Consider the following 12,848-nt stretch of genomic DNA (forward strand, 5'->3'; position numbering starts at 1 on the left):
ATTTCTTTAAGACTGCAAGGGAAGCTCGGCTTCCCTTATAATGTCACAAAATTAATGGTCAAATATGTACTATTGTATTAACATTTTATTGACTAAAAATGCGTTCATCTCAAAGACGAGTTCGTTCAGAATCAGTTACATATAGCAGGTCGGCTGACTCGATTTCCTTCTCATACATTCCCGCAGCGTCACAGTGCATTTCCCTATTGAAGCCCAGCGTCCATTGACTTCAATGGGGCTGCTTTGAACGGTTTTTTTCAGCGCTTCGAAACTAGACGGTCATTGGATAAACGCTGCGATTATGTCCCGCTCACGGACGCTCAGCGTCTCTGGGGGTGAATGGGGAGTGGGCTGGCCCGGACTCCGAGCTTCTGCGTGATGATTGGAGGGTCTGTCGAAAGACTGCATCTCCTTTTGACTGACAGCGATTCTGTACTATAAGGAATCACTGAAGCTATTCGCGCTCAGTCCCATCGCGGATTTCTCAAGTTCAGTCGAAATAAAAACTGCTGCAACCTATTTCTTTGATATTTGCTTGGCGAAATTGCTTGATTTTCATCATACATTTCACACAATTATACACCACATTCCTTGTTTCAGTTTTACATATTAATATTTTATATATTTTTTTTAACAGTTTAATATATTTTTTTTAGATCATTCATTCATTCATTCATTCATTCATTCATTCATTCATTCATTCATTCATTCATTCATTCATTCATTCATTCATATAACGTTAGTAGGCTAGGCTAGCGTCGTGGGTGAAACTGCGCAGATCAGGACTTGCAGGGTAACAGGGGAAAGCTGTGTGATTACTTGGTGTTCCTCAAAGACATGGAGTTGGACAGTGCAATGCCTCAGCTTTACAAACTGTTCTCATTAGTGGCAACAATTGGAGCTACATCTGCAGGTGTAGAAAGGAGCTTCTCCTGTTTAAAGCGACTCAAGTCCTACACCCGAAACACAATGGGCCAAGGCCGTTTAAGCAGCCTAGCTCTGCTGGCCATTGAGAGGACACTGGTCAAGTCACTTGAAAAGACTCCTAGTTGGTACGACAGGGTCACAGACCATTTTCTTGAAAAGGAACGTAGGGCAGAATTTACTTTTAAATAAATAGACAATTTTATGATGTAGGCCGAAAATGAGCTTCCCCTCTCTGACAGACCAGTAGCCGCCACTGATCTGCAGCAACGAAGGATACATCTCATGCACACTCCGAATTCCTGAAAAGAAGGGCGCATTTGAAGGTCGCATTCGGAGTATCCTACTTACTTTTTTTAAATGAGACAGCCTTCAGACGCATGCAGCCTTCAAATGCGACCTCCGGAGGATGCAGCCTTTCGAAATGAGACACAGCTAGAGAGAGAGAGCGAGAGACCTTACGTGTGTGTGCTGGTGTGCACCTAATGAAACGCATGTAAGACGGAGAGCATCCTGATTGGCTTGTTTCGGTAAGTCAACCAATCAATTGTCAGTGTGGGTGGGCTTTTATCTCTTCTCCCGAACCGAATCAGCTCAGTGTAGAAACTGGAGCGCCATGGCAGAGGGAGAGTGCCCCAAAAAACAAAAGTATAAACATAATGACAATATTGCACGCTGTACAGTTTGTAACTGACATGTTATGGTTGAGTTAAACAAGTTTCATTTCATGTGCATATTTTTCAGGTCGGCTAGTTGCCAAGGCTACATGAAAACAACAAACTCCTTAGACCTGTTTAAAATTGCAATGAAATATAAATAAAAGCAGTTTACATAAATAGTATAAGCAGCTTATGTAAATAGTAAAAGTGATCTACATAATTTTACATATTTTTTTTTTTACAAATAATTGCATAGGCCTAAAGAAATTATATATTAATGATATATTATATTATACTATACAAGTAAAGTCATGTTCTGTGGGGGGTTTTTTTGGAGGGGGGGTGGGGAGGGGGGGTCTGCTTTTGTGACAGAACTTTCATTCATAAACTAACCCCGTCTGTGTTGCGAACATAGACTGTGGTTGCGATTGCGAATCACTAACGTTTTTGGACTATTGGGGACCATTTGGACACCAGCCAATCAAATAAAAAATATAGCTACCGAACAGCCAATCAGAAAATAGCATTGCTGTATCCGGGTAAGATTTAGATATTCCCACAACAACAACGTTTACATTCTGCCACCTACTGGTGGGTTAGTTTAATGTTTTATTTCCAACATTTCTTAATTGTATATTCAAAAATATTTAAAACAATCTCTCAACATTTTCAGTGTAAATGATTTAATTTAATTGGCAACAGCCCTACAGTGTCTTATTCTAATTTAATTTGTAGATCAAATTTAAGAATATAAAATGAAAGCTGAAGCATAGCCTATATTTAATAAGATTATGGGTATATTGCATTACAGATACTGGCACATGTCTAATTTAAAACATTTACACCAATAAATTACTATATGGTGATATTAGTTATCAATACACTGTAAAAAATTGAATTTCTGTTAATTAAATTGCATCAATTCACAGAAATTCAATTTGGCCAACTGAAAAATTTAGATGTGATCAGTCACTAGAACATTTTCAATTGGAGACCTGAATTTTTTTTTACAGTGTAGTTATTGTAATTAGCTATTGAAAAGAGATTCATTTTTCAATAGATAGCTTCAATAGCCTTTTTCAAGATGATATTTTGAAAAATGTTGGTAATCAGACAGTTGGCAGCACCCATTGACTTTCATAGTCTATATTTTTTCCTACTGTGTCTGATTACCAACATTTTTCAAAATATCATCTTTTGTGTTAAACAGAAGAGAGAAACAACTTGAGGGTGAGGAAATTACAACACAATTTTAATTTTTGGGTGAACTATACCTTTAAGAATGATTATACTATATGAATATGGTACCTGGAGCACAGGTTTTATCAGCTGACATGTCTTTTGTCGCTTATAATAAATTGAAATGTTGGATGGGTGCGTATGAGGCTGGGAGGGAAAAAAAAAAAAAAATCACAGTATACTCACTACAAAAAACTAGACTACACCACTGGTTACAAATGATTTACTCTTATCATCCGATCGTGGCTGTATCTCTCTATTAGTGTTACTCGATCTTAGTGCTGCATTTGATACTATCGACCACAACATTCTTTTGAATAGACTCGAAAATAATGTAGGTATTAGTGGAATTGCTTTATCATGGTTTAAATCAGACCTATGCGACCGTTATCAGTTTGTAGTAGTAAATGAAGATATGTCACACCGATCGCAAGTTCAGTATGGAGTACCACAAGGCTCAGTGCTAGGGCCGCTACTCTTCACCCTGTACATGCTACCACTGGGAGATATCATTAGGAAGCATGGCGTTAGTTTTCATTGTTATGCTGACGATACTCAGCTCTATATTTCTTCACGCCCTGAAGAAACTTACCAATTCACAAGATTAACGGAATGCATAGCTTATATAAAACATTGGATGACCGGTAATTTCCTGCAACTCAATTCAGAAAAAACAGAATTTTTAATTATTGGACAAAAAAGCTCCACAAGTAACCTAGAATACTGTCTAACACTTGATGGCTGTTCTGTCAAGTCCTCGTCGTCAGTGAGGAACCTGGGTGTGCTCTTTGATACCAATCTTTCGTTTGAAAGCCACGTTTCTAGCATCTGTAAAACTGCTTTCTACCATCTTAAAAATATATCTAAATTACGGCACATGCTCTCAATGCAAAATGCTGAACAGTTAGTTCATGCGTTCATGACCTCAAGGCTAGATTATTGTAATGCTCTACTGGGTGGTTGCCCTGCTCGCTTAATAAATAAACTCCAGCTGGTCCAAAACGCAGCAGCTCGAGTTCTTACTAGAACCAGGAAGTATGACCATATTAGCCCAGTTCTGCCAACACTGCACTGGCTGCCTATTAAAACATCACATAAATTTTAAAATCTTACTTATTACTTACAAAGCACTAAATGGTTTAGCTCCACGATACTTGAGCGAGCTCTTAACATATTATACTCCATCACGTCTACTGCGGTCTCAATTCTGGCCAGTTGATAATACAGAGAATATCCAAATCAACTGCAGGCGGTCGATCCTTTTCCTATTTAGCTCCGAAACTCTGGAACAGTCTTCCTAACATTGTTCGGGAAGCAGACACAGTCAGTTTAAATCTAGACTAAAAACACATCTCTTTACTGTGGCATACACATAAAACACTTTTTCAATGAAATGATTGTTAGGCTGCATTAACTAGGTCACCCGGAATCGGGAACACTTCCCATAACACCTGATGTACTCGTTACATCATCAGAAGAATGGCATCTACGCTAATGATAGTCTCTCTGTTTTATCCCGAGGTTTACTGCAGTCAGCCGGATCCAGATCAGATGGTGGACCTGCTCTGGAGAAGACCAACACAGGACCCTGAAGTGTCTGGGAGACCGTGATTAGACTCCCCCTGCAATTACCTCATCGACACGGCATCTCAATAAACCCGTCTCCGGCGTGTTGATGTCACAGGTCGGGGGGGTCAAACCAGTCTACACCCACCCCTAAAACCCAGGACCACCTCGAGGAGCGTGCCAGAGACCAGACAGACAAAGAATCAGAGTAAAACAAGTTTTATTTATTTAAAAGTTTTATATAAAAAGTCTCAATGGGGCCTCTGGGTCCACCCACCGATGCGGGGGCCGAACCACTGACCAGAGGAGGGGAGGGGAAGTCGGTCACCTGTCCGACACGCAGGTGAGTGTCCTGGTAAGTAGAACGGTGTAGGACAATTGAGCAAACAGAGTCTTTAGTCGAAGGGGGCCTTCCTTTGGACGGACAGGTGAGTCTCCTGGTAAGTAGAACTTGTTAGAACATTTGGACCGAACAGAGTCTTTAGACGAAGGGGGCCTTCCTTTGGATGGACAGGTGAGTCTCCTGGTAAGTGGAACTTGTTAGAACATCGAACAGAGCAGAGTCACTTTATCCATGCATGCACGTGTTTCTTCAGTACAAGCCAAAGGCTTACCACTAGGGTATACTTCTGCAGGGCAGGCAGGGGTAGGCTCACTAAGTGTCTCCCTTTCAGGCGGAAGAATGTTGGCTGACGCGTGTTCTGGTCAGCAGATGAGGAAAGTTCACTGAGTGTCTCACTCTATGCGGACATCACATGGGTGGCCGTTGGCGAAGGGATGCTCTGTTAACAACAGGATAGGTTATTCAACTACACACGTATTTTCCCATAGGACAAGAGAACAGGCTTACGGCTGGGTGTGCTTCTATCAAGCAGGCAGAGGTAGGTTCACTGGGTGGCTCACTTTAGGCGGACATCACATGGAAGGCCATTGGCGGAGGAATGCTCTGTTAACAACAGGATAGGTTATTCAACTGCACACATTTTTCCCCTGGGGACAAGAGAACAGGCTTACGGCTGGGTGTGTTTCTATCCAACAGGCAGAGGTAGGTTCAATGGGTGGCTCACTTTCTTTCGTCTCGGGCAGTCATCACATAGATGAGCACTGATCGAGGGATTTCTCTACTGACAGACAGAGTACGTTATACAATGCATATCTTCTTTCCACATTTGCATAAAGGGGGTATTCACATTCAACACCTGAAATCCTTCTTCAGTGACAACGGATAAGGATAGGAAAAATAGGGAGTGCAACGGCAGTTAATTTAATCCCCACACACTGCAACCTCACTTCAACGCAATACTGTGCAACACATCGATTCAGGCACTGCATATCCACTCTCACTCAGTGCAATAAGGCCAGCACTCACCCGTTGGTCGATCCCTCCACTGTCGTACTGAATCCGTTATCTTCAGATGTTGGGTGGATTAAGATGCCTTTTTACTGACGCGTGGAGGACACTCCCTTAACACTCGATCACACTCAGAAGAAGAGGCAATAGTTCAATGATGACTTGGTTCAAACGCTCTCTCAGGTGACAATGACACTCGTGATCAGTACACTTCACAACTTCATATTCAGTTCAGTGCAGGTGCATACATTCAATGAAATCCGATACTCATACTACTTATCTCCGTTCTGATGTTAATGGCGTTTCTCCAGTCTGTACTCAACTCTGTAACTCCTTTCAAACATATCCATACAAATGCCACTTCACCCTTTGTACAGCCGAGCCTTTGCGCACCCTCTAGTAGTGATGTTACGTATGACACTGAAGCGCTGATGCGCGTATCGCGCATGCGACACATTTTGTAGTGAAGCTCCGTATCGGGGTGTGTATTGGTTTCCTAGAGTCACGTGATCGATGACAAATGAAGCCTCACTTTCTGTCCAATCACGTGCGCGTTTCACTTTGCGTGTCAGAAGCTTCGAACCCCCAGATCTTACTTAACGAGTCCTTGTTGCCTCAGTCTGGTAGATGGTTTTGTGAGGAGAGTGCTGTACTTTGAAAGTTAAACAATATATTACATTTAGATAAACATTTATTAGTCACTATTTATTATTTTTTGTTTGTTGGAGTTGTGTCTTTGTATTTTGGTAAAATATTTGCACTTTTTTTTAGGTAATTTGGTGTTGGTATTTGGGGTTAGGGTGGGATTAGGGGATAGGGTGTTGGTATTTGGTGAAGGGTTTGTATTTAGAGCAATGGCAACAGGGAAAAAAAGAAAGACTTCCCCTATCTGGGAACATTTTGAGCTTATAGCTTCCAATGTATGTATGCTTTAAAAAAAATAAAATATAAATAAAATAAAAATAATTAAAACCTTTATCACCTTACTGTCATTCCTACTGTTACACAAGCACTATCACGTGTCATAAGCACATTTAATTACAGATGATCCTATCACACAATGTCCTTATTTTGTGTTTGTGTGTGTGTGTGTGTGTGTGTGTGGAGAGAGAGAGTAGGCCTACGTTACATCTTTTTGAATCATATAAGCTCATATTATATTTTATTGACACACTTTAATGAGTAAATTAATTTATTTACTGGACACATTAAACACAAACAAATAAAGCTTTTATTTGTACACATAGCATTAAAACGATGGAGTGTGCTGTGGTTGCTTCATCTGACAGAGCTTCTTCCACAGACTTCTGCCTGCTTTATTTTAAATAAGCACCAGATGGCGCTGTTCTTGACACTCTCGAAGCTTTGAATCTTTTCCCGAAACAGTCAGGGTGAAGCCTCACTGCTTCATGAGGCTTCATTTACACATCCCTACCCTCTAGGAACCTCCGTGAACCAACACACCCAATGACAAAATGACTTCTCTCGGGGAAGGAAGAACGCTGAACTGTCTCTCTACTTCCTTTTTATACTATCCTCTGTCATCTCCCACACCTGCTCATCATCCGCCATTAGCCGCCATTTTGTAGGGGCACATGTCCAACCGGAACCGGCCTGGTGTTACACCAACAACGTTCCGGGGGGGAACAACTTCTGACGGGACTTAGTTCCGCCTCACTTCGTCACCTTGTGACATTGACTCAGATTGTTCGAATATTACAATTAAATAATACTTAAATCGATATGTCATCCTCAATAAACCCGTCTCCAGCGGGTTGCCTCCGATCATTCGAATATTGCACTTTAATAATTATTTAATCAACATCATCCTCAATAAACCCCTCTCCAGCATGTTGCCCCCGGTCCCTCGAATATTCTGATCTATTATGACCTCTGAGCTGTAAAGCTGCCAGAATAATAATAATAATACGCTGTTTGTTATTTGGCCAGAGGAGAACTGGCACCCCGACTGAGCCTGGTTTCTCCCAAGGTTTATTTTTCTCCATTAGGTCACCTGATAGGGTTTTGGTTTCCTTGCCACTGTTGCCTCTGGCTTGGCGTGCTCAGTTGGGGACTAGAGCCCGACCGATAAAGGATTTTTAAGGCCGATACCGATACAAATATTTGGTCACTTAAAAATCCGATATTCCGATATATCAGCCGATATATATTAAAAATAAATAAATAAAATAACAGAAACGCGTAAAAAACACTTAAACAGATTTCCCTTATACATTAGTTATAAGTAGTTATTCATGATCCCTCAGCCTCTCTAAAATAACATGATAATGCAGTTTAAAAATAAACTTGTTTTATTGTCACAACAGAACAGAGGAACATAAAAATATATTAAAGTTCTGATAAATAAAATGTATAAAAATACAAACTTAAGATATGAAACTTAAAGTCGTTTGGACGAAAACACAATAACAAAAACAATATATAGCTGCGAGCAGCCATTAACGGGGCCAAGCGCAAAGAACAAGACAAGACATGCCACCATGGCTGGGAGGGTTAGACCAACTGAAACAATGAGCAATTAAAGGCATTTTAAGATGATTTTAGGCAAAAATGGCTGAAAAATCATATATACAGTCACTAATAATATGATTTAATGGTTTGTCACTTTTGACCAATAGGTAGCGCAGTAACGAAATTGATGTGGTGTGGTCAGAGTGAGATGACAATGACAAAGGCAAAGTTTGGTGTCAGTATGTCGAAGCATTGCAGAGATACAGCCTCAAGAGTCATTTTGGCATCATGGCTCAAATTTGTCGCTGCAGTATATGAAAACGGTTTTGTTTGTTGACACGAAATTAATAACTTTTTGCTGTCATGGTCTGAAGATGTTACGATTCAATTTTGGTGAAAATCAGGCAAATAGTCTAGGAGGAGTTCGAAAAAGTAGGTTTCTGAAGGAAATCAAAATGGCGAACAGAATGTTTGGCCAAATATGGCAAAATTGGGATCTATGTTTTTGGCATGACCCAAGGAATATATTGAAACCATTTTTATGACAATAGTCAAATTTAATCAAAAGTTATTAGCATTATTGGAAAATTCACTATAACTTTTGTCCACAAGTTGGCGCTGCCTTGAAACTTTTTGTGTACTTTCAGGGCTTGGTGACAAAGACACACACCGAGTTTCGTAACGATACGCCAATGCGTTTGTAAAACATAGCACTTTCTGACAAAATTAAAAATGGCCGACGCCCAAAATGGTTGATATGGGAAAATTGGGTATGGTTTGACTCGGCGTGATGCCCCGACTCTAAAGAGACCAGTTTTGTGATATTTGGCTAAAGCGTTCTTAAGTTATAATCCAAAATATCAAATTTCTGTATCTCTGGACCACTAGGTGGCACTGCGCCGAAACGCTGCAGGCAGCCTCAGGTCATGGTTGGCATAACACACACCAAGTTTGGTAAGAATATGCTAAAGTGTTTCGGAGATAAAGCCTGACTTTCATTTTTGCATGCACTTTGTCGATTTAATTCGGGCGTTGTTCAATAACAGTTTGACTAATCATCTCGAGTCTAATACGCTTTTGTCAGCAGAGTCTGAAGATGATCTGGTTCAATTTTCGTGCAAATTGGAGCAACGGCCTAGGAGGAGTTCGCAAAAGTAGTTTTTTCGGTTAATTAAAAATGGCGGGAAAATTATTATGACGGAAAGTGACGTCATAGGGTGCAATCGAATCGGCTTGAGCCAAGGAATCAGAGGAAAAAAGAATTTTGTTTCTAGCCCTTATGGTTCAAAAGTTATTAGCAAAAACATGAGTCAAACTTTGGACAGGTGGTGGCGCTAGAGGGATTGTTTTAGAGATTCCAAAATTGGTGTGGTTAATGCTGGGACTGTCCTCTATCTGTGTGCCAAATTTCACAACTTTCCCGCAAGCGGTTCTATGGGCTGCCATAGACTTTCGGCGGAATAATAATAATAATAAGAAATCGAACGATTTCAATAGGTGCCCGCACCTTCGGTGCTTGGCCCCTAAAAATCTAAGTTACCAGTATTAATAGATGTGGTAAGCTTTATAAATATAACTTTGAGCAAGACTGGAAAAAAATATTCAGTAAAGTTCTAGAAGTTCTGATAAATAACAACAACAGCAAAATATAAACTATATACAGTATAAATATGAGCCACCTTATAATTACAATGTCAACTTGCTTATCCCTTTACATGCACTCTTTTAATTCTATCCATCAAGCTACAACAAACCATTTTCAATCATCATTTGCTGCCTGCCTTCTAAAATCTACTACTTATGATGATGCAGTAAATCCATTATTTGACTTGTTAATGCTGCGTCTGAACGAAGTCACGCACTTTCGTTCACTCTTCACGAGCCTAACTTATGATTTACAATGCAGGGACTGGAACTACAAATATACTAGTTATAAATACAGTAATCATTACTTTATTTAGGCAGAATAAGTTTGTTGTGATTTCCAAGGCGCATTAATGTTAGCGGTCTCCCACTGATAGCCATGGCATTAGCTAGCTTTGTGGTTAGCGTCTATGATAAGTTATAATTTAGAAATATGTATACTTTTTCAAAATAACGGGCAGGGGAGAGATGATATGTCTCATGCTGTCAAACTGTCAGACTATTAAAGAAATACATCTTATTCAGTCACATTGTCCGAGTTAAACTTAGTCAGTCAACTGTAACCTAGCGTAATTACCAGCTCTCTTGGCTTACATGTAACAGCAAAACTGGACTTGGCAGTTACAAATTGTCATGTTATTTGAGTTAAGAGAACTGATGGGGATGTTCTTTTAATTGTTATTCAATTCAAGCAATGTATGGCTCGTTGCCAACTTACATGCACTTCAAGGATGATCTGTGTTGTGAATGCAACGCTCACAGCGCTGAAGCTCAGCATGACTCTGCTGGATCAACTGGTGGTGTTGCCAGCCGGCACGTTGTAGGGTGCCCTCTGGTGGACAAACTATGAAACGCCAACACTCAATGTGTTTGAGCGGTGTTTCGTCCGTTTTTTTTTTTTTTTTTTTAAATATTCATTTATCGGCCATCATAAATGCCGATACCGATAGTTTGGAAAAAGCCTAATATCGGCCGATAATATCGGCCCGCCGATATATCGGTCGGGCTCTATTGGGGACACTAAATTTTTCAACTAAACATCGAAATAAATCTAATTAATAAACTAAATTAACCATTTAAACTAAATTACTGATCGAATTATTGATCTAAAGCCCACACTGTCACTGTATGATAATTGAAATGAACTGATGACATCAGCGTTTTTTCCGGAGTGGCTATGCGGCTGGATAAAATTATGCTGCATTATTTTCCTGTTTAACACTGTAAAGCTGCTTTGAAACAATCTACTTTGTGAAAAGCGCTATATAAATAAAGTTGACTTGACTTGACTTAAGACATCAATGTGTTGCCACGGGCCGCATGGTTTAATAAGGATTCATATGTCTATGTTTTTACTCTCATTGCTCTCATACTCTAAAATATCCCCATTGACATCATTATACGACTATCACACTGCAACGGTTGGAGTTAAAAATCTTCATTTGTTTTATACTGAAGAAACAAAGACACCTACATATTGGATGCCCCGGGGGTAAGCAGATCAAAATTTCGTTTTTGGGTGAACTATCCCTTTAAGTACTGTTTACAAATGTCTCCTTGTAAGCCACGCATTAAGTTCCTTTTTTTCCAAGCTACTTTTTTTTTAATGTATTTTCTGCATTTTTACCATTAAACAGTAAACCAGCATCTTAATACAAAACATGTATTCACTTTAAAATTACAATGCAACAGTGCAAAGCACAGTACCTTTACATAAAGCTGACAAAGTAAAATATATATATATATAAATATTACACCAGCTGATACAAATTAATCACTGAGAAAAGTGAACACCAATTTAAAGGGTTAGTTCACCCAAAAATGAAAATTCTGTTATTCCAAACCTTCGTTCATCTTCAGACACAAGATATTTCAGATGAAATCCAAGATCTCTCTGACCCCTCCATAGACAGCAGTGTAATGAACATTTTCAAGGCCCTAAAGGTAGGAAAGACATTGTTAAAATAGTCCACATGACTCAAGTTGTTCAACATTAATTTTATGAAGCAATGAGAACACACTTTATGTGTAAAAAAGCCATTAGCCAAGCCATGTAATTCAAGGCGAATTTAAGTCAATAATACGAACATTTAGCTTTATCATTGCATATCTATCTATATTTAAAGCATCAAACCATTAAACAGTTCATATTTAATGTCATTCTTACCTTTTTTTAGTGTCGTAGCAGTGCAAATTCAGTCCTGTCACCAATCAAAATGGCGTCTGTCATGAACATTTGTGTTTTTGCAACAGCCAAATCCAATTGTTTACTCTTTTAAATAAATTTTACTTAGAAAGTATCTCTAAAAGGCACACATCTAAAAAGAACATTTCTCAAGATAATACACACCATAAAATTGTAAAAAAAACATGTGTTAACTACAACATTATATTAATTAAGTTACTCAAAATATTAAGTTAAGTACCAAACATAGATTTATTTGTTGAAAATGTAGATTTTTGTTGTTGTTGTTACAAGGATGAGGAAATTACAGATTTGTCTTCTTTATGAGTAAATACAATGAGTGACTAAATGTCTGTGTATTATCAATTATTAGGCCTACATGTGTTAATGTGGTCTAGTTTTATAAAATGGGCAACAACCAGAGGTCAGCAATAATTATTCTTGTGTTTGCCACTTTATAACCTTAAAATATACTTTCAGGGAAAAACGTTAATACAATACAATATGAATAAATAATGTTTTATTTGTGTATACTTTATAAACAGGACATTTATTGAACTGGCAGATTTTAATATATATAATAGAAACTGGAGCAGGTGTGAATGGGGTCTGTGTTCACTCATTAGCGAGCGATTTCAGTCACTACATCTCACACAAATGACCCTTGTTTTTAACACATTTGTCACTGTTTTAAGTTTAATATAGGGATTATCTGGTAAAAAAAAAAAAAAAAAAAAAAAGTAGACAGACATTTCTCTGCACTTCTATGATTTTAGACAGCAGAGTGTGAAACGGGACTTTTATTTTG

General features: G+C 38.9%; 1 protein-coding gene across 1 annotated transcript in view; it reads left to right on the forward strand.

Moving 5' to 3' along the window:
* Positions 1–12,848, forward strand: part of LOC307139892 (glutathione S-transferase P-like) — a 729,649-nt gene that overhangs the window by 79,988 nt on the left and 636,813 nt on the right. The window lies entirely within an intron of this gene.

Source organism: Gobio gobio (genome assembly GCF_949357685.1).
Source record: "Gobio gobio genome assembly, chromosome: 16".
Lineage (NCBI taxonomy): Eukaryota > Metazoa > Chordata > Actinopteri > Cypriniformes > Gobionidae > Gobio > Gobio gobio.